Source organism: Melospiza melodia, chromosome 2 (genome assembly GCF_035770615.1).
Source record: "Melospiza melodia melodia isolate bMelMel2 chromosome 2, bMelMel2.pri, whole genome shotgun sequence".
NCBI lineage: Eukaryota > Metazoa > Chordata > Aves > Passeriformes > Passerellidae > Melospiza > Melospiza melodia.
In genome coordinates, this window is record NC_086195.1 from 56179992 (window position 1) to 56206333 (window position 26342).

A 26342-nucleotide genomic window follows, 5' to 3' on the forward strand; every position below is an offset into this window, starting at 1 on the left:
CAGGAGCCACTTTGCACCATCAAACTAGCCCGACTTGGCACTGGTGCCACCTCAGGTCTGGGAACCATCCTGCGTATCGTGGATTCTAATTAGCCAGCCGGCCACTCCCAGCCACAGGCCCCCAAACACAAACAACGGCGCTTTTCCCTGGAAAACAAAACTCGCCTGCCAACTTTTTGATGGCAGATTGCAGGAGCCACTTGGTACTATCAAATCAGCCCAACTTGGCACTGGTGCCACCTTGGGTCTGGTCACCATCCTGCCTAGTGTAGCTTTTCAGGAGCCAGCCGGTCACTCCCAGGCATAGGCCCCCAGAGAAAATCCTCGGCCCGTTTCCCTGGCAAACAAAAGTAAGCTACCCCGCTTCTGGATGGCAGATTGCTTGAACCACTTTGCACCATCAAACCGGCCCGACTTGTCACTGGTGCCACCTCTGGTCTGGGAATCATCCTGCGTATCGTGGATTCTAATTAGCCAGCCGGCCACTCCCAGCCACAGGCCCCCAAACACAAACAACGGCGCTTTTCCCTGGAAAACAAAACTCGCCTGCCAACTTTTTGATGGCAGATTGCAGGAGCCACTTGGTACTATCAAACCAGCCCAACTTGGCACTGGTGCCACCATGGGTCTGGTCACCATCCTGCCTATCGTAGCTTTTCAGGAGCCAGCCGGTCACTCCCAGCCATAGGCCCCCAGACACAAACCTCGGCCCGTTTCCCTGGCAAACAAAAGTAAGCTGCCCCGCTTCTGGATGGCAGATTGCAGGAACCACTTGGTACTATCAAACCAGCCCGACTTGGCACTGGTGCCACCTCTGGTCTGGGAACCATCCTGCGTATCGTGGATTCTCATTAGCCAGCCGGCCACTCCCAGCCACAGGCCACCAAACAAAAACAACGGCGCTTTTCCCTGGAAAACAAAACTCGCCTGCCAACTTTTTGATGGCAGATTGCAGGAGCCACTTGGTACTATCAAACCAGCCAAACTTGGCACTGGTGCCACCATGGGTCTGGTCACCATCCTGCCTATCGTATCTTTTCAGGACCTAACCAGTCACTCCCAGCCATAGGCCCCCAGACACAATGCTCGGCCCGTTTCCCTGGCAAACAAAAGGAAGCTGCCCCGCTTCTGGATGGCAGATTGCAGGAACCACTTGGTACTATCAAACCAGCGCGACTTGGCACTGGTGCCACCTTGGGTCTGGGAACCATCCTGCGTATCGTGGATTCTAATTAGCCAGCCGGCCACTCCCAGCCACAGGCCCCCAAACAAAAGCAACGGCGCTTTTCCCTGGAAAACAAAACTCGCCTGCCAACTTTTGGATGGCAGATTGCAGGAGCCACTTGGTACTATCAAACCAGCCCAACTTGGCACTGGTGCCACCATGGGTCTGGTCACCATCCTGCCTATCGTAGCTTTTCAGGAGCCAGCCGGTCACTCCCAGCCATAGGCCCCCAGACACAAACCTCGGCCCGTTTCCCTGGCAAACAAAAGTAAGCTGCCCCGCTTCTGGATGGCAGATTGCAGGAACCACTTGGTACTATCAAACCAGCCCGACTTGGCACTGGTGCCATCTCTGGTCTGGGAACCATCCTGCGTATCGTGGATTCTAATTAGCCATCGGGCCACTCCAAGCCACAGGCCCCCAAACACAAACAACGGCGCTTTTCCCTGGAAAACAAAACTCGCCTGCCAACTTTTTGATGGCAGATTGCAGGAGCCACTTGGTACTATCAAACCAGCCAAACTTGGCACTGGTGCCACCATGGGTCTGGTCACCATCCTGCCTATCGTATCTTTTCAGGACCTAACCAGTCACTCCCAGCCATAGGCCCCCAGACACAATGCTCGGCCCGTTTCCCTGGCAAACAAAAGGAAGCTGCCCAGCTTCTGGATGGCAGATTGCAGGACCCACTTTGCACCATCAAACTGGCCCGACTTGTCACTGGTGCCACCTTGGGTCTGGGAACCATCCTGCGTATCGTGGATTCTAATTAGCCAGCCGGCCACTCCCAGCCACAGGCCCCCAAACAAAAGCAACGGCGCTTTTCCCTGGAAAACAAAACTCGCCTGCCAACTTTTTGATGGCAGATTGCAGGAGCCACTTGGTACTATCAAACCAGCCCAACTTGGCACTGGTGCCACCATGGGTCTGGTCACCATCCTGCCTATCGTAGCTTTTCAGGAGCCAGACGGTCACTCCCAGCCATAGGCCCCCAGACACAAAGCTCGGCCCGTTTCCCTGGCAAACAAAAGTAAGCTGCCCCGCTTCTGGATGGCAGATTGCAGGAACCACTTGGTACTATCAACCCAGCCCGACTTGGCACTGGTGCCACCTCTGGTCTGGGAACCATCCTGCGTATCATGGGTTCGAAGTAGCCGGCCGGCCACTCCCAGCCACAGGCCCCCAAACACAAACAACGGCGCTTTTCCCTGGAAAACAAAACTCGCCTGCCAACTTTTTGATGGCAGATTGCAGGAGCCACTTAGTACTATCAAATCAGCCCAACTTGGCACTGCTGCCACCATGGATCTGGTCACCATCCTGCCTATCGTAGCTTTTCAGGAGCCAGCCGGTCACTCCCAGCTATAGGCGCCCAGAAAAAACCTCGGCCCTTTCCCTGGCAAACAAAAGTAAGCTGCCCCGCTTCTGGATGGCAGATTGCAGGAGCCACTTTGCACCATCAAACTAGCCCGACTTGGCACTGGTGCCACCTCTGGTCTGGGAACCATCCTGCGTATCGTGGATTCTCATTAGCCAGCCGGCCACTCCCAGCCACAGGCCACCAAACAAAAACAACGGCGCTTTTCCCTGGAAAACAAAACTCGCCTGCCAACTTTTTGATGGCAGATTGCAGGAGCCACTTGGTACTATCAAACCAGCCAAACTTGGCACTGGTGCCACCATGGGTCTGGTCACCATCCTGCCTATCGTATCTTTTCAGGACCTAACCAGTCACTCCCAGCCATAGGCCCCCAGACACAATGCTCGGCCCGTTTCCCTGGCAAACAAAAGGAAGCTGCCCCGCTTCTGGATGGCAGATTGCAGGAACCACTTGGTACTATCAAACCAGCCCGACTTGGCACTGGTGCCACCTTGGGTCTGGGAACCATCCTGCGTATCGTGGATTCTAATTAGCCAGCCGGCCACTCCCAGCCACAGGCCCCCAAACAAAAGCAACGGCGCTTTTCCCTGGAAAACAAAACTCGCCTGCCAACTTTTTGATGGCAGATTGCAGGAGCCACTTGGTACTATCAAACCAGCCCAACTTGGCACTGGTGCCACCATGGGTCTGGTCACCATCCTGCCTATCGTAGCTTTTCAGGAGCCAGCCGGTCACTCCCAGCCATAGGCCCCCAGACACAAACCTCGGCCCGTTTCCCTGGTAAACAAAAGTAAGCTGCCCCGCTTCTGGATGGCAGATTGCAGGAACCACTTGGTACTATCAAACCAGCCCGACTTGGCACTGGTGCCACCTCTGGTCTGGGAACCATCCTGCGTATCGTGGATTCTCATTAGCCAGCCGGCCACTCCCAGCCACAGGCCACCAAACAAAACCAACGGCGCTTTTCCCTGGAAAACAAAACTCGCCTGCCAACTTTTTGATGGCAGATTGCAGGAGCCACTTGGTACTATCAAACCAGCCAAACTTGGCACTGGTGCCACCATGGGTCTGGTCACCATCCTGCCTATCGTATCTTTTCAGGACCTAACCAGTCACTCCCAGCCATAGGCCCCCAGACACAATGCTCGGCCCGTTTCCCTGGCAAACAAAAGGAAGCTGCCCCGCTTCTGGATGGCAGATTGCAGGAACCACTTGGTACTATCAAACCAGCCCGACTTGGCACTGGTGCCACCTTGGGTCTGGGAACCATCCTGCGTATCGTGGATTCTAATTAGCCAGCCGGCCACTCCCAGCCACAGGCCCCCAAACAAAATCAACGGCGCTTTTCCCTGGAAAACAAAACTCGCCTGCCAACTTTTTGATGGCAGATTGCAGGAGCCAGTTGGTACTATCAAACCAGCCCAACTTGGCACTGGTGCCACCATGGGTCTGGTCACCATCCTGCCTATCGTAACTTTTCAGGAGCCAGCCGGTCACTCCCAGCCATAGGCCCGCAGACACAAAGCTCGGCCCGTTTCCCTGGCAAACAAAAGTAAGCTGCCCCGCTTCTGGAAGGCAGATTGCAGGAACCACTTGGTACTATCAAACCAGCCCGACTTGGCACTGGTGCCACCTCTGGTCTGGTCACCATCCTGCCTATCGTAGCTTTTCAGGACCTAGCCGGTCACTCACAGCTATAGGCGCCCAGACAAAATCCTCGGCCCTTTCCCTGGCAAACAAAATTAAGCTGCCCCGCTTCTGGATGGCAGATTGCAGGAGCCACTTTGCACCATCAAACTAGCCCGACTTGGCACTGGTGCCACCTCAGGTCTGGGAACCATCCTGCGTATCGTGGATTCAAATTAGCCAGCCGGCCACTCCCAGCCACAGGCCCCCAAACACAAACAACGGCGCTTTTCCCTGGAAAACAAAACTCGCCTGCCAACTTTTTGATGGCAGATTGCAGGAGCCACTTGGTACTATCAAATCAGCCCAACTTGGCCCTGGTGCCACCATTGGTCTGGTCACCATCCTGCCTATCGTAGCTTTTCAGGAGCCAGCCGGTCACTCCCAGCCATAGGCCCCCAGAGAAAATCCTCGGCCCGTTTCCCTGGCAAACAAAAGTAAGCTACCCCGCTTCTGGATGGCAGATTGCTTGAACCACTTTGCACCATCAAACCGGCCCGACTTGTCACTGGTGCCACCTCTGGTCTGGGAATCATCCTGCGTATCGTGGATTCTAATTAGCCAGCCGGCCACTCCCAGCCACAGGCCCCCAAACAAAAACAACGGCGCTTTTCCCTGGAAAACAAAACTCGCCTGCCAACTTTTTGATGGCAGATTGCAGGAGCTACTTGGTACTATCAAACCAGCCCAACTTGGCACTGGTGCCACCATGGGTCTGGTCACCATCCTGCCTATCGTAGCTTTTCAGGAGCCAGCCGGTCACTCCCAGCCATAGGCCCCCAGACACAAACATCGGCCCGTTTCCCTGGCAAACAAAAGTAAGCTGCCCCGCTTCTGGATGGCAGATTGCAGGAACCACTTGGTACTATCAAATCAGCCCGACTTGGCACTGGTGCCACCTCTGGTCTGGGAACCATCCTGCCTGTCGTGGATTCTAATTAGCCATCGGGCCACTCCAAGCCACAGGCCCCCAAACACAAACAACGGCGCTTTTCCCTGGATAACAAAACTCGCCTGCCAACATTTTGATGGCAGATTGCAGGAGCCACTTGGTACTATCAAACCAGCCAAACTTGGCACTGGTGCCACCATGGGTCTGGTCACCATCCTGCCTATCGTATCTTTTCAGGACCTAACCAGTCACTCCCAGCCATAGGCCCCCAGACACAATGCTCGGCCCGTTTCCCTGGCAAACAAAAGAAAGCTGCCCCGCTTCTGGATGGCAGATTGCAGGAACCACTTGGTACTATCATACCAGCCCGACTTGGCACTGGTGCCACCTTGGGTCTGGGAACCATCCTGCGTATCGTGGATTCTAATTAGCCAGCCGGCCACTCCCAGCCACAGGCCCCCAAACACAAACAACGGCGCTTTTCCCTGGAAAACAAAACTCGCCTGCCAACTTTTTGATGGCAGATTGCAGGAGCCACTTGGTACTATCAAACCAGCCCAACTTGGCACTGGTGCCACCATGGGTCTGGTCACCATCCTGCCTATCGTAGCTTTTCAGGAGCCAGCCGGTCACTCCCAGCCATAGGCCCCCAGACACAAACCTCGGCCCGTTTCCCTGGCAAACAAAAGTAAGCTGCCCCGCTTCTGGATGGCAGATTGCAGGAACCACTTGGTACTATCAAACCAGCCCGACTTGGCACTGGTGCCACCTCTGGTCTGGGAACCATCCTGCGTATCGTGGATTCTCATTAGCCAGCCGGCCACTCCCAGCCACAGTCCCCCAAACAAAAACAACGGCGCTTTTCCCTGGAAAACAAAACTCGCCTGCCAACTTTTTGATGGCAGATTGCAGGAGCCACTTGGTACTATCAAACCAGCCCAACTTGGCACTGGTGCCACCATGGGTCTGGTCACCATCCTGCCTATCGTATCTTTTCAGGACCTAACCAGTCACTCCCAGCCATAGGCCCCCAGACACAATGCTCGGCCCGTTTCCCTGGCAAACAAAAGGAAGCTCCCCCGTTTCTGGATGGCAGATTGCAGGAACCACTTGGTACTATCAAACCAGCCCGACTTGGCACTGGTGCCACCTTGGGTCTGGGAACCATCCTGCGTATCGTGGATTCTAATTAGCCAGCCGGCCACTCCCAGCCACAGGCCCCCAAACAAAAGCAACGGCGCTTTTCCCTGGAAAACAAAACTCGCCGGCCAACTATTTGATGGCAGATTGCAGGAGCCACTTGGTACTATCAAACCAGCCCAACTTGGCACTGGTGCCACCATGGGTCTGGTCACCATCCTGCCTATCGTAGCTTTTCAGGAGCCAGCCGGTCACTCCCAGCCATAGGCCCGCAGACACAAACCTCGGCCCGTTTCCCTGGCAAACAAAAGTAAGCTGCCCCGCTTCTGGAAGGCAGATTGCAGGAACCACTTGGTACTATCAAACCAGCCCGACTTGGCACTGGTGCCACCTCTGGTCTGGGAACCATCCTGCGTATCGTGGATTCTAAGGAGCCAGCCGGCCACTCCCAGCCACAGGCCCCCAAACACAAACAACGGCGCTTTTCCCTGGAAAACAAAACTCGCCTGCCAACTTTTTGCGAGCAGATTGCAGGAGCCACTTGGTACTATCAAATCAGCCCAACTTGGCACTGGTGCCACCTCTGGTCTGGTCACCATCCTGCCTATCGTAGCTTTTCAGGACCTAGCCGGTCACTCACAGCTATAGGCGCCCAGACAAAATCCTCGGCCCTTTCCCTGGCAAACAAAAGTAAGCTGCCCCGCTTCTGGATGGCAGATTGCAGGAGCCACTTTGCACCATCAAACTAGCCCGACTTGGCACTGGTGCTACCTCAGGTCTTGGAACCATCCTGCGTATCGTGGATTCTAATTAGCCAGCCGGCCACTCCCAGCCACAGGCCCCCAAACACAAACAACGGCGCTTTTCCCTGGAAAACAAAACTCGCCTGCCAACTTTTGGTGAGCAGATTGCAGGAGCCACTTGGTACTATCAAATCAGCCCAACTTGGCACTGGTGCCACCTTGGGTCTGGTCACCATCCTGCCTATCGTAGCTTTTCAGGAGCCAGCCGGTCACTCCAAGCCATAGGCCCCCAGAGAAAATCCTCGGCCCGTTTCCCTGGCAAACAAAAGTAAGCTACCCCGCTTCTGGATGGCAGATTGCTTGAACCACTTTGCACCATCAAACCGGCCCGACTTGTCACTGGTGCCACCTCTGGTCTGGGAATCATCCTGCGTATCGTGGATTCTAATTAGCCAGCCGGCCACTCCCAGCCACAGGCCCCCAAACACAAACAACGGCGCTTTTCCCTGGAAAACAAAACTCGCCTGCCAACTTTTTGATGGCAGATTGCAGGAGCCACTTGGTACTATCAAACCAGCCCGACTTGGCACTGGTGCCACCTCTGGTCTGGGAACCATCCTGCGTATCATGGGTTCGAAGGAGCCGGCCGGCCACTCCGAGCCACAGGCCCCCAAAGACAAACAACGGCGCTTTTCCCTGGAAAACAAAACTCGCCTGCCAACTTTTTGTGAGCAGATTGCAGGAGCCACTTGGTACTATCAAACCAGCCCAACTTGGCAGTGGTGCCACCATGGGTCTGGTCACCATCCTGCCTATCGTAGCTTTTCAGGAGCCAGCCGGTCACTCCCAGCCATATGCCCCCAGACACAAACCTCGGCCCGTTTCCATGGCAAAAAAATTAAGCTGCCCCGCTTCTGGATGGCAGATTGCTTGAACCGCTTGGTAGTATGAAACCAGCCCGACTTGGCACTGGTGCCACCTCTGGTCTGGGAACCATCCTGCGTATCGTGGATTCTCATTAGCCAGCCGGCCACTCCCAGCCACAGGCCACCAAACAAAAACAACGGCGCTTTTCCCTGGAAAACAAAACTCGCCTGCCAACTTTTTGATGGCAGATTGCAGGAGCCACTTGGTACTATCAAATCAGCCCAACTTGGCACTGGTGCCACCTCTGGTCTGGGAACCATCCTGCCTATCGTAGCTTTTCAGGAGCCAGCCGGTCATTCCCAGCTATAGGGACCCAGAGAAAAACCTCGGCCCGTTTCCCTGGTAAACAAAAGTAAGCTACCCCGCTTCTGGATGGCAGATTGCAGGAGCCACTTGGTACTATCAAACCAGCCGAACTTGGCACTAGTGCCGCCTTGGGTCTGGGAACCATCTTGCGTATCGTGGATTCTAAGGAGCCAGCCGGCCACTCCCAGCCACAGGCCCCCAAACACAAACAACGGCGCTTTTCCCTGGAAAACAAAACTCGCCTGACAACTTTTTGTGAGCAGATTGCAGGAGCCACTTGGTACTATCAAACCAGCCCAACTTGGCACTGGTGCCACCATGGGTCTGGTCACCATCCTGCCTATCGTAGCTTTTCAGGAGCCAGCCGGTCACTCACAGCTATAGGCGTCCAGATAAAAACCTCGGCCCTTTCCCTGGCAAACAAAAGTAAGCTGCCCCGCTTCTGGATGGCATATTGCAGGAGCCACTTTGCACCATCAAAGTAGCCCGACTTGGCACTGGTGCCACCTCTGGTCTGGTAACCATCCTGCCTGTCGTGGATTCTAATTAGCCAGCCGGCCACTCCCAGCCACAGGCCCCCAAACACAAACAACGGCGCTTTTCCCTGGAAAACAAAACTCGCCTGCCAACTTTTTGATGGCAGATTGCAGGAGCCACTTGGTACTATCAAATCAGCCCAACTTGGCACTGGTGCCAACTTGGGTCTGGTCACCATCCTGCCTATCGTAGCTTTTCAGGAGCCAGCCGGTCACTCCCAGCAGTAGGCCCCCAGAGAAAATCATCGGCCCGTTTCCCTGGCAAACAAAAGTAAGCTACCCCGCTTCTGGATGGCAGATTGCAGGAGCCACTTTGCACCATCAAACCGGCCCGACTTGTCACTGGTGCCACCTCTGGTCTGGGAACCATCCTGCGTATCGTGGATTCTAATTAGCCAGCCGGCCACTCCCAGCCACAGGCCCCCAAACAAAAGCAACGGCGCTTTTCCCTGGAAAACAAAACTCGCCTGCCAACTTTTTGATGGCAGATTGCAGGAGCCACTTGGTACTATCAAACCAGCCCAACTTGGCACTGGTGCCACCATGGGTCTGGTCACCATCCTGCCTATCGTAGCTTTTCAGGACCTAGCCGGTCACTCCCAGCCATTGGCCCCCAGACACAAACATCGGCCCGTTTCCCTGGCAAACAAAAGGAAGCTGCCCCGCTTCTGGATGGCAGATTGCAGGAACCACTTGGTACTATCAAACCAGCCCGACTTGGCACTGGTGCCACCTCTGGTCTGGGAACCATCCTGCGTATCGTGGATTCTAATTAGCCATCGGGCCACTCCAAGCCACAGGCCCCCAAACACAAACAACGGCGCATTTCCCAGGATAAGAAAACTCGCCTGCCAACTTTTTGATGGCAGATTGCAGGAGCCACTTGGTACTATCAAACCAGCCCAACTTGGCACTGGTGCCACCATGGGTCTGGTCACCATCCTGCCTATCGTAGCTTTTCAGGAGCCAGCCGGTCACTCCCAGCCATAGGCCCCCAGACAAAAAGCTCGGCCCGTTTCCCTGGCAAACAAAAGTAAGCTGCCCCGCATCTGGATGGCAGATTGCAGGAACCACTTGGTACTATCAAACCAGCCCGATTTGGCACTGGTGCCACCTCTGGTCTGGGAACCATCCTGCGTATCATGGGTTCGAAGGAGCCGGCCGGCCACGCCGAGCCACAGGCCCCCAAACACAAACAACGGCGCTTTTCCCTGGAAAACAAAACTCGCCTGCCAAGTTTTGTGAGCAGAATGCAGGAGCCACTTGGTACTATCAAACCAGCCCAACTTGGCACTGGTGCCACCATGGATCTGGTCACCATCCTGCCTATTGTAGCTTTTCAGGTGCCAGCTGGTCACTCACAGCTATAGGCGCCCAGACACAAACCTCGGCCCTTTCCCTGGCAAACAAAAGTAAGCTGCCCCGCTTCTGGATGGCAGATTGCAGGAGCCACTTGGCACCATCAAACTAGCCCGACTTGGCACTGGTGCCACCTCTGGTCTGGGAACCATCCTGCCTGTCGTGGATTCTAATTAGCCAGCCGGCCACTCCGAGCCACAGGCCCCCAAACACAAACAACGGCGCTTTTCCCTGGAAAACAAAACTCGCCTGCCAACTTTTTGATGGCAGATTGCAGGAGCCACTTGGTACTATCAAACCAGCCCAACTTGGCACTGGTGCCACCATGGGTCTGGTCACCATCCTGCCTATTGTAGCTTTTCAGGAGCCAGCCGGTCACTCCCAGCCATAGGCCCCCAGACACAAACCTCGGCACGTTTCCCTGGCAAACAAAAGTAAGCTGCCCCGCTTCTGGATGGCAGATTGCTTGAACCACTTGGTAGTATGAAACCAGCCCGACTTGTCACTGGTGCCACCTCTGGTCTGGGAATCATCCTGCGTATCGTGGATTCTAATTAGCCAGCCGGCCACTCCCAGCCACAGGCCCCCAAACACAAACAACGGCGCTTTTCCCTGGAAAACAAAACTCGCCTGCCAACTTTTTGTGAGCAGATTGCAGGAGCAACTTGGTACTATCAAACCAGCCCAACTTGGCACTGGTGCCACCATGGATCTGGTCACCATCCTGCCTATTGTAGCTTTTCAGGAGCCAGCCGGTCACTCCCAGCCATCGGCCCCCAGACAAATACCTCGGCCCGTTTCCCTGGAAAACAAAAGTAAGCTACCTCGCTTCTGGATGGCAGATTGCAGGAGCCACTTTTCACCATCAAACCGGCCCGACTTGTCACTGGTGCCACCTCTGGTCTGGGAACCATCCTGCGTATCGTGGATTCTAATTAGCCAGCCGGCCACTCCCAGCCTCAGGCCCCCAAACAAAAGTAACGGCGCTTTTCCCTGGAAAACAAAACTCGCCTGCCAACTTTTTGATGGCAGATTGCAGGAGCCACTTGGTACTATCAAACCAGCCCAACTTGGCACTGGTGCCACCATGGGTCTGGTCACCATCCTGCCTATCGTAGCTTTTCAGGAGCCAGCCGGTCACTCCCAGCCATAGGCCCCCAGACACAAACCTCGGCCCGTTTCCCTGGCAAACAAAAGTAAGCTGCCCCGCTTCTGGATGGCAGATTGCAGGAACCACTTGGTACTATCAAACCAGCCCGACTTGGCACTGGTGCCACCTCTGGACTGGGAACCATCCTGCCTGTCGTGGATTCTAATTAGCCAGCCGGCCACTCCCAGCCACAGGCCCCCAAACACAAACAACGGCGCTTTTCCCTGGAAAACAAAACTCGCCTGCCAAGTTTTTGATGGCAGATTGCAGGAGCCACTTGGTACTATCAAACCAGCCCAACTTGGCACTGGTGCCACCATGGGTCTGGTCACCATCCTGCCTATCGTAGCTTTTCAGGAGCCAGCCGGTCACTCCCAGCCATAGGCCCCGAGACATAAACCTCGGCCCTTTTCCCTGGCAAACAAAAGTAAGCTGCCCCGCTTCTGGATGGCAGATTGCAGGAACCACTTGGTATTATCAAACCAGCCCGACTTGGCACTGGTGCCACCTCTGGTCTGGGAAGCATCCTGCGTATCGTGGGTTCTAAGGAGCCAGCCGGCCACTCCCAGCCACAGGCCCCCAAACAAAACAACGGCGCTTTTCCCTGGAAAACAAAACTCGCCTGCCAATATTTTGATGGCAGATTGCAGGAGCCACTTGGTACTATCAAACCAGCCCAACTTGGCACTGGTGCCACCATGGGTCTGGTCACCATCCTGCCTATCGTAGCTTTTCAGGACCTAGCCGGTCACTCCCAGCCATAGGCCCCGAGACATAAAGCTCGGCCCGTTTCCCTGGCAAACAAAAGTAAGCTGACCCGCTTCTGGATGGCAGATTGCAGGAACCACTTGGTAGTATCAAACCAGCCCGACTTGGCACTGGTGCCACCTCAGGTCTGGGAACCATTATGCGTATCGTGGATTCTAAGGAGCCAGCCGGCCACTCCCAGCCACAGGCCCCCAAACAAAACAACGGCACTTTTCCCTGGAAAACAAAACTCGCCTGCCAACTTTTTGATGGCAGATTGCAGGAGCCACTTGGTACTATCAAACCAGCCCAACTTGGCACTGGTGCCACCATGGATCTGGTCACCATCCTGCCTATCGTAGCTTTTCAGGACCTAGCCCTTCACTCACATCCATAGGCGCCCAGACAAAAACGTCGGTCCTTTCCCTGGCAAACAAAAGTAAGCTGCCCGCTTCTGGATGGCAGATTGCAGGAGCCACTTTGCACCATCAAACTAGCCCGACTTGGCACTGGTGCCACCTCAGGTCTGGGAACCATCCTGCGTATCGTGGATTCTAATTAGCCAGCCGGCCACTCCCAGCCACAGGCCCGCAAACACAAACAACGGCACTTTTCCCTGGAAAACAAAACTCGCCTGCCAACTTTTTGATGGCAGATTGCAGGAGCCACTTGGTACTATCAAACCAGCCCAACTTGGCACTGGTGCCACCATGGGTCTGGTCACCATCCTGCCTATCGTAGCTTTTCAGGAGCCAGCCGGTCACTCCCAGCCACAGGCCCCCAGACACAAAGCTCGGCCCGTTTCCCTGGCAAACAAAAGTAAGCTGCCCCGCTTCTGGATGGCAGATTGCAGGAACCACTTGGTACTATCAAACCAGCCCGACTTGGCACTGGTGCCACCTCTGGTCTGGGAACCATCCTGCATATCATGGGTTCGAAGCAGCCGGCCGGCCACTCCGAGCCACAGGCCCCCAAACACAAACAACGGCGCTTTTCCCTGGAAAACAAAACTCGCCTGCCAACTTTTTGATGGCAGATTGCAGGAGCCACTTGGTACTATCAAACCAGCCCAACTTGGCACTGGTGCCACCATGGGTCTGGTCACCATCCTGCCTATCGTAGCTTTTCAGGAGCCAGCTGGTCACTCACAGCTTTAGGCGCCCAGACAAAAACCTCGGCCCTTTCCCTGGCAAACAAAAGTAAGCTGCCCCGCTTCTGGATGGCAGATTGCAGGAGCCACTTGGCACCATCAAACTAGTCCGACTCGGCACTGGTGCCACCCCTGGTCTGGGAACCATCCTGCCTGTCGTGGATTCTAATTAGCCAGCCGGCCACTCCCAGCCACAGGCACCCAAACACAAACAACGGCGCTTTTCCCTGGAAAACAAAACTCGCCTGCCAACTTTTTGATGGCAGATTGCAGGAGCCACTTGGTACTATCAAACCAGCCCAACTTGGCACTGGTGCCACCATGGGTCTGGTCACCATCCTGCCTATTGTAGCTTTTCAGGAGCCAGCCGGTCACTCGCAGCCATCGGCCCCCAGACAAATACCTCGGCCCGTTTCCCTGGCAAACAAAAGTAAGCTACCTCGCTTCTGGATGGCAGATTGCAGGAGCCACTTTGCACCATCAAACCGGCCCGACTTGTCACTGGTGCCACCTCTGGTCTGGGAACCATCCTGCGTATCGTGGATTCTAATTAGCCAGCCGGCCACTCCCAGCCACAGGCCCCCAAACAAAAGCAACGGCGCTTTTCCCTGGAAAACAAAACTCGCCTGCCAACTTTTTGATGGCAGATTGCAGGAGCCACTTGGTACTATCAAACCAGCCCAACTTGGCACTGGTGCCACCATGGGTCTGGTCACCATCCTGCCTATCGTAGCTTTTCAGGAGCCAGCCGGTCACTCCCAGCCATAGGCCCCCAGACACAAAGCTCGGCCCGTTTCCCTGGCAAACAAAAGTAAGCTGCCCCGCTTCTGGATGGCAGATTGCAGGAACCACTTGGTACTATCAAACCAGCCCAACTTGGCACTGGTGCCACCTTGGGTCTGGGAACCATCCTGCGTATCGTGGATTCTAATTAGCCAGCCGGCCACTCCCAGCCACAGGCCCCCAAACACAAACAACGGCGCTTTTCCCTGGAAAACAAAACTCGCCTGCCAACTTTTTGATGGCAGATTGCAGGAGCCACTTGGTACTATCAAACCAGCCCAACTTGGCACTGGTGCCACCATGGGTCTGGTCACCATCCTGCCTATCGTAGCTTTTCAGGAGCCAGCCGGTCACTCCCAGCCATAGGCCCCCAGAAAAAAACCTCGGCCCATTTCCCTGGCAAACAAAAGTAAGCTGCCCCGCTTCTGGATGGCAGATTGCAGGAACCACTTGGTACTATCAAACCAGCCCGACTTGGCACTGGTGCCACCTCTGGTCTGGGAACCATCCTGCGTATCATGGGTTCGAAGGAGCCGGCCGGCCACTCCGAGCCACAGGCCCCCAAACACAAACAACGGCGCTTTTCCCTGGAAAACAAAACTCGCCTGCCAACTTTTTGATGGCAGATTGCAGGAGCCACTTGGTACTATCAAACCAGCCCAACTTGGCACTGGTGCCACCATGGGTCTGGTCACCATCCTGCCTATCGTAGCTTTTCAGGAGCCAGCTGGTCACTCACAGCTTTAGGCGCCCAGACAAAAACCTCGGCCCTTTCCCTGGCAAACAAAAGTAAGCTGCCCCGCTTCTGGATGGCAGATTGCAGGAGCCACTTGGCACCATCAAACTAGTCCGACTCGGCACTGGTGCCACCCCTGGTCTGGGAACCATCCTGCCTGTCGTGGATTCTAATTAGCCAGCCGGCCACTCCCAGCCACAGGCACCCAAACACAAACAACGGCGCTTTTCCCTGGAAAACAAAACTCGCCTGCCAACTTTTTGATGGCAGATTGCAGGAGCCACTTGGTACTATCAAACCAGCCAAACTTGGCACTGGTGCCACCATGGGTCTGGTCACCATCCTGCCTATTGTAGCTTTTCAGGAGCCAGCCGGTCACTCTCAGCCATCGGCCCCCAGACAAATACCTCGGCCCGTTTCCCTGGCAAACAAAAGTAAGCTACCTCGCTTCTGGATGGCAGATTGCAGGAGCCACTTTGCACCATCAAACCGGCCCGACTTGTCACTGGTGCCACCTCTGGTCTGGGAACCATCCTGCGTATCGTGGATTCTAATTAGCCAGCCGGCCACTCCCAGCCACAGGCCCCCAAACAAAAGCAACGGCGCTTTTCCCTGGAAAACAAAACTCGCCTGCCAACATTTTGATGGCAGATTGCAGGAGCCACTTGGTACTATCAAACCAGCCCAACTTGGCACTGGTGCCACCATGGGTCTGGTCACCATCCTGCCTATCGTAGCTTTTCAGGAGCCAGCCGGTCACTCCCAGCCATAGGCCCCCAGACACAAAGCTCGGCCCGTTTCCCTGGCAAACAAAAGTAAGCTGCCCCGCTTCTGGATGGCAGATTGCAGGAACCACTTGGTACTATCAAACCAGCCCAACTTGGCACTGGTGCCACCTTGGGTCTGGGAAGCATCCTGCGTATCGTGGATTCTAAGGAGCCAGCCGGCCACTCCGAGCCACAGGCCCCCAAACACAAACAACGGCGCTTTTCCCTGGAAAACAAAACTCGCCTGCCAACTTCTTGATGGCTGATTGCAGGAGCCACTTGGTACTATCAAACCAGCCCAACTTGGCACTGGTGCCACCATGGGTCTGGTCGCCATCCTGCCTATCTCAGCTTTTCAGGACCTAGCAGGTCACTCCCAGCCATAGGCGCCCAGACACAAAGCTCGGCCCGTTTCCCTGGCAAACAAAAGTAAGCTGCCCCGCTTCTGGATGGCAGATTGCAGGAGCCACTTGGTACTATCAAACCAGCCCAACTTGGCACTGGTGCCACCTCTGGTCTGGGAACCATCCTGCGTATCGTGAATTGTAAGGAGCCAGCCGGTCACTCCCAGCCACAGGCCCCCAAACACAAACAACGGCGCTTTTCCCTGGAAAACAAAACTCGCCTGCCAACTTTTTGATGGCAGATTGCAGGAGCCACTTGGTACTATCAAATCAGCACAACTTGGCACTGGTGCCACCTTGGGTCTGGTCACCATCCTGCCTATCGTAGCTTTTCAGGAGCCAGCCGGTCACTCCCAGCCATAGGCCCCCAGAGAAAAACCTCGGCCCGTTTCCCTGGCAAACAAAAGTAAGCTACCCCGCTTCTGGATGGCAGATTGCAGGAGCCACTTTGCACCATCAAACTACCCCGACTTGGCACTGGTGCCACCTCTGGTCTGGGAACCATGCTGCGTATCGTGGATTCTAAGGAGCCAGCCGGCCACTCCCAGCCACAGGCCCCCAAACACAAACAACGGCGCTTTTCCCTGGAAAACAAAACTCGCCTGCCAACTTTTTGATGGCAGATTGCAGGAGCCACTTGGTACTATCAAATCAGCCCAACTTGGCACTTGTGCCAGCATGGGTCTGGTCACCATCCTGCCGATCGTAGCATTTCAGGAGCAAGCCTGTCACTCCCAGCCATCGGCCCCCAGACAAAAACCTCGGCCCTTTACCTGGCAAACAAAAGTAAGCTGCCCCGCTTCTGGATGGCAGATTGCAGGAGCCACTTTGCACCATCAAACTAGCCCGACTTGGCATTGGTGCCATCTCTGGTCTGGGAACCATCCTGTGTATCGTGGATTCTAATTAGCGAGCTGGCCACTCCCAGCCACAGGCCCCCAAACACAAACAACGGCGCTTTTCCCTGGAAAACAAAACTCGCCTGCCAACTTTTTGATGGCAGATTGCAGGAGCCACTTGGTACTATCAAACCAGCCCAACTTGGCACTGGTGCCACCATGGGTCTGGTCACCATCCTGCCTATCGTAGCTTTTCAGGAGCCAGCCGGTCACTCCCAGCCATAGGCGCCCAGACACAAAGCTCGGCCCGTTTCCCTGGCAAACAAAAGTAAGCTGCCCCGCTTCTGGATGGCAGATTGCAGGAACCACTTGGTACTATCAAACCAGCCCGACTTGGCACTGGTGCCACCTTGGGTCTAGAAACCATCCTGCGTATCGGGGATTCTAATTAGCCATCCGTCCAATCCCAGCCACAAGCCCCCAAACACAAACAACGGCGCTTTTCCCTGGAAAACAAAACTCGCCTGCCAACTTTTTGATGGCAGATTGCAGGAGCCACTTGGTACTATCAAACCAGCCCAACTTGGCACTGGTGCCACCATGGGTCTGGTCACCATCCTGCCTATCGTAGCTTTTCAGGACCTAGCAGGTCACTCCCAGCCATAGGCGCCCTGACACAAATCTCGGCCCGTTTCCCTGGCAAACAAAAGTAAGCTGCCCCGTTTCTGGATGGCAGATTGCAGGAACCACTTGGTAGTATCAAACCAGCCCGACTTGGCACTGGTGCCACCTTGGGTCTGGGAACCATCCTGCGTATCGTGGATTCTAATTAGCCAGCCGGCCACTCCCAGCCACAGGCCCCCAAACACAAACAACGGCGCTTTTCACTGGAAAACAAAACTCGCCTGCCAACTTTTTGCGAGCAGATTGCAGGAGCCACTTGGTACTATCAAACCAGCCCAACTTGGCACTGGTGCCACCATGGGTCTGGTCACCATCCTGCCTATCGTTGCTTTTCAGGACCTAGCCGGTCAATCGCAGCCATAGGCCCCCAGACACAAACCTCGGCCCGTTTCCCGGGCAAACAAAAGTAAGCTGCCCCGCTTCTGGATGGCAGATTGCAGGAACCACTTGGTACTATCAAACCAGCCCGACTTGGCACTGGTGCCACCATGGGTCTGGTCACCATCCTGCCTATGGTAGCTTTTCAGGAGCCAGCCGGTCACTCCCAGCCATCGGCCCCCAGACAAAAACCTCGGCCCTTTCCCTGGCAAACAAAAGTAAGCTGCCCCGCTTCTGGATGGCAGATTGCAGGAGCCACTTTGCACGATCAAACTAGCCCAACTTGGCACTGGTGCCACCTCAGGTCTGGGAACCATCCTGCGTATCGTGGATTCTAATTAGCCAGCCGGCCACTCCCAGCCACAGGCCCCCAAACACAAACAACGGCGCTTTTCCCTGGAAAACAAAACTCGCCTGCCAACTTTTTGATGGCAGATTGCAGGAGCCACTTGGTACTATCAAACCAGCTCAACTTGGCACTGGTGCCACCATGGGTCTGGTCACCATCCTGCCTATTGTAGCTTTTCAGGAGCCAGCCGGTCACTCCCAGCCATAGGCCCCCAGATAAAAATCTCGGCCCGTTTCCCTGGCAAACAAAAGTAAGCTGCCCCGCTTCTGGATGGCAGATTGCAGGAGCCACTTGGTACTATCAAACCAGCCCGACTTGGCACTGGTGCCACCTTGGGTCTGGGAACCATGCTGCGTAACATGGGTTCTAAAGAGCCGGCCGGTCACTCCCAGCCACAGGCCCCCAAACACAAACAACGGCGCTTTTCCCTGGAAAACAAAACTCGCCTGCCAAGTTTTTGATGGCAGATTGCAGGAGCCACTTGGTACTATCAAATCAGCCCAACTTGGCACTGGTGCCACCTTGGGTCTGGTCACCATCCTGCCTATCGTAGCTTTTCAGGAGCCAGCCGGTCACTCCCAGCCATAGGCCCCCAGACACAAAGCTTGGTCCGTTTCCCTGGCAAACAAAGTAAGCTGCCCCGCCTCTGGATGGCAGATTGCAGGAACCACTTGGTACTATCAAACCAGCCCGACTTGGCACTGGTGCCACCTCAGGTCTGGGAACCATGCTGCGTATCGTGGATTCTAAGGAGCCAGCCGGCCACTCCGAGCCACAGGCCCCCAAACACAAACAACGGCGCTTTTCCCTGGAAAACAAAACTCGCCTGCCAACTTTTTGATGGCAGATTGCAGGAGCCACTTGGTACTATCAAACCAGCCCAACTTGGCACTGGTGCCACCATGGGTCTGGTCACCATCCTGCCGATCGTAGCATTTCAGGAGCAAGCCGGTCACTCCCAGCCATCGGCCCCCAGACAGAAACCTCGGCCCTTTTCCCTTGCAAACAAAAGTAAGCTGCCCCGCTTCTGGATGGCAGATTGCAGGAGCCACTTTGCACCATCCAACTAGCCCGACTTGGCACTGGTGCCATCTCTGGTCTGGGAACCATCCTGCGTATCGTGGATTCTAAGGAGCCAGCTGGCCACTCCCAGCCACAGGCCCCCAAACAAAACAACGGCGCTTTTCCCTGGAAAACAAAACTCGCCTGCCAAATTTTTGATGGCAGATTGCAGGAGCCACTTGGTACTATCAAACCAGCCCAACTTGGCACTGGTGCCACCATGGGTCTGGTCACCATCCTGCCTATCGTAGCTTTTCAGGACCTAGCCGGTCACTCCCAGCCATAGGCCCCGAGACATAAAGCTCGGCCCGTTTCCCTGGCAAACAAAAGTAAGCTGACCCGCTTCTGGATGGCAGATTGCAGGAACCACTTGGTACTATCAAACCAGCCCGACTTGGCACTGGTGCCACCTCAGGTCTGGGAACCATGCTGCGTATCGTGGATTCTAAGGAGCCAGCCGGCCACTCCCAGCCACAGGCCCCCAAACACAAACAACGGCGCTTTTCCCTGGAAAACAAAACTCGCCTGCCAACTTTTTGATGGCAGATTGCAGGAGCCACTTGGTACTATCAAACCAGCTCAACTTGGCACTGGTGCCACCATGGGTCTGGTCACCATCCTGCCTATTGTAGCTTTTCAGGAGCCAGCCGGTCACTCCCAGCCATAGGCCCCCAGATAAAAATCTCGGCCCGTTTCCCTGGCAAACAAAAGTAAGCTGCCCCGCTTCTGGATGGCAGATTGCAGGAGCCACTTGGTACTATCAAACCAGCCCGACTTGGCACTGGTGCCACCTTGGGTCTGGGAACCATGCTGCGTAACATGGGTTCTAAGGAGCCGGCCGGTCACTCCCAGCCACAGGCCCCCAAACACAAACAACGGCGCTTTTCCCTGGAAAACAAAACTCGCCTGCCAAGTTTTTGATGGCAGATTGCAGGAGCCACTTGGTACTATCAAATCAGCCCAACTTGGCACTGGTGCCACCTTGGGTCTGGTCACCATCCTGCCTATCGTAGCTTTTCAGGAGCCAGCCGGTCACTCCCAGCCATAGGCCCCTAGACACAAAGCTTGGTCCGTTTCCCTGGCAAACAAAGTAAGCTGCCCCGCCTCTGGATGGCAGATTGCAGGAACCACTTGGTACTATCAAACCAGCCCGACTTGGCACTGGTGCCACCTCAGGTCTGGGAACCATGCTGCGTATCGTGGATTCTAAGGAGCCAGCCGGCCACTCCGAGCCACAGGCCCCCAGACACAAACAACGGCGCTTTTCCCTGGAAAACAAAACTCGCCTGCCAAATTTTTGATGGCAGATTGCAGGAGCCACTTGGTACTATCAAACCAGCCCAACTTGGCACTGGTGCCACCATGGGTCTGGTCACCATCCTGCCGATCGTAGCATTTCAGGAGCAAGCCGGTCACTCCCAGCCATCGGCCCCCAGACTGAAAGCTCGGCCCGTTTCCCTGGCAAACAAAAGTAAGCTGACCCGCTTCTGGATGGCAGATTGCAGGAACCACTTGGTACTATCAAACCAGCCCGACTTGGCACTGGTGCCACCTCAGGTCTGGGAACCATGCTGCGTATCGTGGATTCTAAGGAGCCAGCCGGCCACTCCCAGCCACAGGCCCCCAAACACAAACAACGGCGCTTTTTCCTGGAAAACAAAACTCGCCTGCCAACTTTTTGATGGCAGATTGCAGGAGCCACTTGGTATTATCAAATCAGCCCAACTTGGCACTTGTGCCAGCATGGGTCTGGTCACCATCCTGCCGATCGTAGCATTTCAGGAGCAAGCCGGTCACTCCCAGCCATCGGCCCCCAGACAAAAACCTCGGCCCTTTTCCCTTGCAAACAAAAGTAAGCTGCCCCGCTTCTGGATGGCAGATTACAGGAGCCACTTTGCACCATCACACTAGCCCGACTTGGCACTGGTGCCACCTTGGGTCTGGGAACCATCCTGCGTACCGTGGATTCTAATTAGCCAGCCGGCCACTCCCAGCCACTGGCCCCCAAACACAAACAACGGCGCTTTTCCCTGGAAAACAAAATTCGCCTGCCAACTTTTTGATGGCAGATTGCAGGAGCCACTTGGTACTATCAAACCAGCCCAACTTGGCACTGGTGCCACCATGGGTCTGGTCACCATCCTGCCTATCGTACCTTTTCAGGACCTAGCCGGTCACTCCCAGCCATAGGCCCCCAGACACAAAGCTCGGCCCGTTTCCCTGGCAAACAAAAGTAAGCTGCCCCGCTTCTGGATGGCAGATTGCAGGAACCACTTGGTACTATCAAACCAGCCCGACTTGGCACTGGTGCCACCATGGGTCTGGTCACCATCCTGCCTATCGTAGCTTTTCAGGAGCCAGCCGGTCACTCCCAGCCATCGGCCCCCAGACAAAAACCTCGGGCCTTTCCCTGGCAAACAAAAGTAAGCTGCACCGCTTCTGGATGGCAGATTGCAGGAGCCACTTTGCACCATCAAACTAGCCCGACTTGGCACTGGTGCCACCTCAGGTCTGGGAACCATCCTGCGTATCGTGGATTCTAATTAGCCAGCCGGCCACTCCCAGCCACAGGCCCCCAAACACAAACAACGGCGCTTTTCCCTGGAAAACAAAACTCGCCTGCCAACTTTTTGATGGCAGATTGCAGGAGCCACTTGGTACTATCAAACCAGCTCAACTTGGCACTGGTGCCACCATGGGTTTGGTCACCATCCTGCCTATTGTAGCTTTTCAGGAGCCAGCCGGTCACTCCCAGCCATAGGCCCCCAGATAAAAATCTCGGCCCGTTTCCTTGGCAAACAAAAGTAAGCTGCCCCGCTTCTGGATGGCAGATTGCAGGAGCCACTTTGTACTATCAAACCAGCCCGACTTGGCACTGGTGCCACCTTGGGTCTGGGAACAATGCTGCGTAACATGGGTTCTAAGGAGCCGGCCGGTCACTCCCAGCCACAGGCCCCCAAACACAAACCACAGCGCTTTTCCCTGGAAAACAAAACTCGCCTGCCAAGTTTTTGATGGCAGATTGCAGGAGCCACTTGGTACTATCAAATCAGCCCAACTTGGCACTGGTGCCACCTTGGGTCTGGTCACCATCCTGCCTATCGTAGCTTTTCAGGAGCCAGCCGGTCACTCCCAGCCATAGGCCCCCAGACAAAAAGCTTGGCCCGTTTCCCTGGCAAACAAAGTAAGCTGCCCCGCCTCTGGATGGCAGATTGCAGGAACCACTTGGTACTATCAAACCAGCCCAACTTGGCACTGGTGCCACCATGGGTCTGGTCACCATCCTGCCTATCGTAGCTTTTCAGGAGCCAGCCGGTCACTCCCAGCCATAGGCCCCCAGACACAAACCTCGGCACGTTTCCCTGGCAAACAAAAGTAAGCTGCCCCGCTTCTGGATGGCAGATTGCTTGAACCACTTGGTAGTATGAAACCAGCCCGACTTGTCACTGGTGCCACCTCTGGTCTGGGAACCATCCTGCGTATCGTGGATTCTAATTAGCCAGCCGGCCACTCCCAGCCACAGGCCCCCAAACACAAACAACGGCGCTTTTCCCTGGAAAACAAAACTCGCCTGCCAACTTTTTGTGAGCAGATTGCAGGAGCAACTTGGTACTATCAAACCAGCCCAACTTGGCACTGGTGCCACCATGGATCTGGTCACCATCCTGCCTATTGTAGCTTTTCAGGAGCCAGCCGGTCACTCCCAGCCATCGGCCCCCAGACAAATACCTCGGCCCGTTTCCCTGGCAAACAAAAGTAAGCTACCTCGCTTCTGGATGGCAGATTGCAGGAGCCACTTTGCACCATCAAACCGGCCCGACTTGTCACTGGTGCCACCTCTGGTCTGGGAACCATCCTGCGTATCGTGGATTCTAATTAGCCAGCCGGCCACTCCCAGCCTCAGGCCCCCAAACAAAAGTAACGGCGCTTTTCCCTGGAAAACAAAACTCGCCTGCCAACATTTTGATGGCAGATTGCAGGAGCCACTTGGTACTATCAAACCAGCCCAACTTGGCACTGATGCCACCATGGGTCTGGTCACCATCCTGCCTATCGTAGCTTTTCAGGAGCCAGCCGGTCACTCCCAGCCATAGGCCCCCAGACACAAAGCTCGGCCCGTTTCCCTGGCAAACAAAAGTAAGCTGCCCCGCTTCTGGATGGCAGATTGCAGGAACCACTTGGTAGTATCAAACCAGCCCGACTTGGCACTGGTGCCACCTCTGGACTGGGAACCATCCTGCGTATCGTGGATTCTAATTAGCCAGCCGGCCACTCCCAGCCACAGGCCCCCAAACACAAACAACGGCGCTTTTCCCTGGAAAACAAAACTCGCCTGCCAAGTTTTTGATGGCAGATTGCAGGAGCCACTTGGTACTATCAAACCAGCCCAACTTGGCACTGGTGCCACCATGGGTCTGGTCACCATCCTGCCTATCGTAGCTTTTCAGGAGCCAGCCGGTCACTCCCAGCCATAGGCCCCGAGGCATAAACCTCGGCCCTTTTCCCTGGCAAACAAAAGTAAGCTGCCCCGCTTCTGGATGGCAGATTGCAGGAACCACTTGGTATTATCAAACCAGCCCGACTTGGCACTGGTGCCACCTCTGGTCTGGGAAGCATCCTGCGTATCGTGGGTTCTAAGGAGCCAGCCGGCCACTCCCAGCCACAGGCCCCCAAACAAAACAACGGCGCTTTTCCCTGGAAAACAAACCTCGCCTGCCAACTTTTTGATGGCAGATTGCAGGAGCCACTTGGTACTATCAAACCAGCCCAACTTGGCACTGGTGCCACCATGGGTCTGGTCACCATCCTGCCTATCGTAGCTTTTCAGGACCTAGCCGGTCACTCCCAGCCATAGGCCCCGAGACATAAAGCTCGGCCCGTTTCCCTGGCAAACAAAAGTAAGCTGACCCGCTTCTGGATGGCAGATTGCAGGAACCACTTGGTACTATCAAACCAGCCCGACTTGGCACTGGTGCCACCTCAGGTCTGGGAACCATTATGCGTATCGTGGATTCTAAGGAGCCAGCCGGCCACTCCCAGCCACAGGCCCCCAAACACAAACAACGGCGCTTTTCCCTGGAAAACAAAACTCGCCTGCCAACTTTTTGATGGCAGATTGCAGGAGCCACTTGGTACTATCAAACCAGCCCAACTTGGCACTGGTGCCACCATGGATCTGGTCACCATCCTGCCTATCGTAGCTTTTCAGGACCTAGCCGGTCACTCACATCCATAGGCGCCCAGACAAAAACGTCGGTCCTTTCCCTGGCAAACAAAAGTAAGCTGCCCGCTTCTGGATGGCAGATTGCAGGAGCCACTTTGCACCATCAAACTAGCCCGACTTGGCACTGGTGCCACCTCAGGTCTGGGAACCATCCTGCGTATCGTGGATTCTAATTAGCCAGCCGGCCACTCCCAGCCACAGGCCCGCAAACACAAACAACGGCACTTTTCCCTGGAAAACAAAACTCGCCTGCCAACTTTTTGATGGCAGATTGCAGGAGCCACTTGGTACTATCAAACAAGCCCAACTTGGCACTGGTGCCACCATGGGTCTGGTCACCATCCTGCCTATCGTAGCTTTTCAGGAGCCAGCCGGTCACTCCCAGCCACAGGCCCCCAGACACAAAGCTCGGCCCGTTTCCCTGGCAAACAAAAGTAAGCTGCCCCGCTTCTGGATGGCAGATTGCAGGAACCACTTGGTACTATCAAACCAGCCCGACTTGGCACTGGTGCCACCTCTGGTCTGGGAACCATCCTGCGTATCATGGGTTCGAAGGAGCCGGCCGGCCACTCCGAGCCACAGGCCCCCAAACACAAACAACGGCGCTTTTCCCTGGAAAACAAAACTCGCCTGCCAACTTTTTGATGGCAGATTGCAGGAGCCACTTGGTACTATCAAACCAGCCCAACTTGGCACTGGTGCCACCATGGGTCTGGTCACCATCCTGCCTATCGTAGCTTTTCAGGAGCCAGCTGGTCACTCACAGCTATAGGCGCCCAGACAAAAACCTCGGCCCTTTCCCTGGCAAACAAAAGTAAGCTGCCCCGCTTCTGGATGGCAGATTGCAGGAGCCACTTGGCACCATCAAACTAGTCCGACTCGGCACTGGTGCCACCCCTGGTCTGGGAACCATCCTGCCTGTCGTGGATTCTAATTAGCCAGCCGGCCACTCCCAGCCACAGGCACCCAAACACAAACAACGGCGCTTTTCCCTGGAAAACAAAACTCGCCTGCCAACTTTTTGATGGCAGATTGCAGGAGCCACTTGGTACTATCAAACCAGCCAAACTTGGCACTGGTGCCACCATGGGTCTGGTCACCATCCTGCCTATTGTAGCTTTTCAGGAGCCAGCCGGTCACTCTCAGCCATCGGCCCCCAGAAAAATACCTCGGCCCATTTCCCTGGCAAACAAAAGTAAGCTACCTCGCTTCTGGATGGCAGATTGCAGGAGCCACTTTGCACCATCAAACCGGCCCGACTTGTCACTGGTGCCACCTCTGGTCTGGGAACCATCCTGCGTATCTTGGATTCTAATTAGCCAGCCGGCCACTCCCAGCCACAGGCCCCCAAACAAAAGCAACGGCGCTTTTCCCTGGAAAACAAAACTCGCCTGCCAACTTTTTGATGGCAGATTGCAGGAGCCACTTGGTACTATCAAACCAGCCCAACTTGGCACTGGTGCCACCATGGGTCTGGTCACCATCCTGCCTATCGTAGCTTTTCAGGAGCCAGCCGGTCACTCCCAGCCATAGGCCCCCAGACACAAAGCTCGGCCCGTTTCCCTGGCAAACAAAAGTAAGCTGCCCCGCTTCTGGATGGCAGATTGCAGGAACCACTTGGTACTATCAAACCAGCCCAACTTGGCACTGGTGCCACCTTGGGTCTGGGAACCATCCTGCGTATCGTGGATTCTAATTAGCCAGCCGGCCACTGCCAGCCACAGGCCCCCAAACACAAACAACGGCGCTTTTCCCTGGAAAACAAAACTCGCCTGCCAACTTTTTGATGGCAGATTGCAGGAGCCACTTGGTACTATCAAACCAGCCCAACTTGGCACTGGTGCCACCATGGGTCTGGTCACCATCCTGCCTAT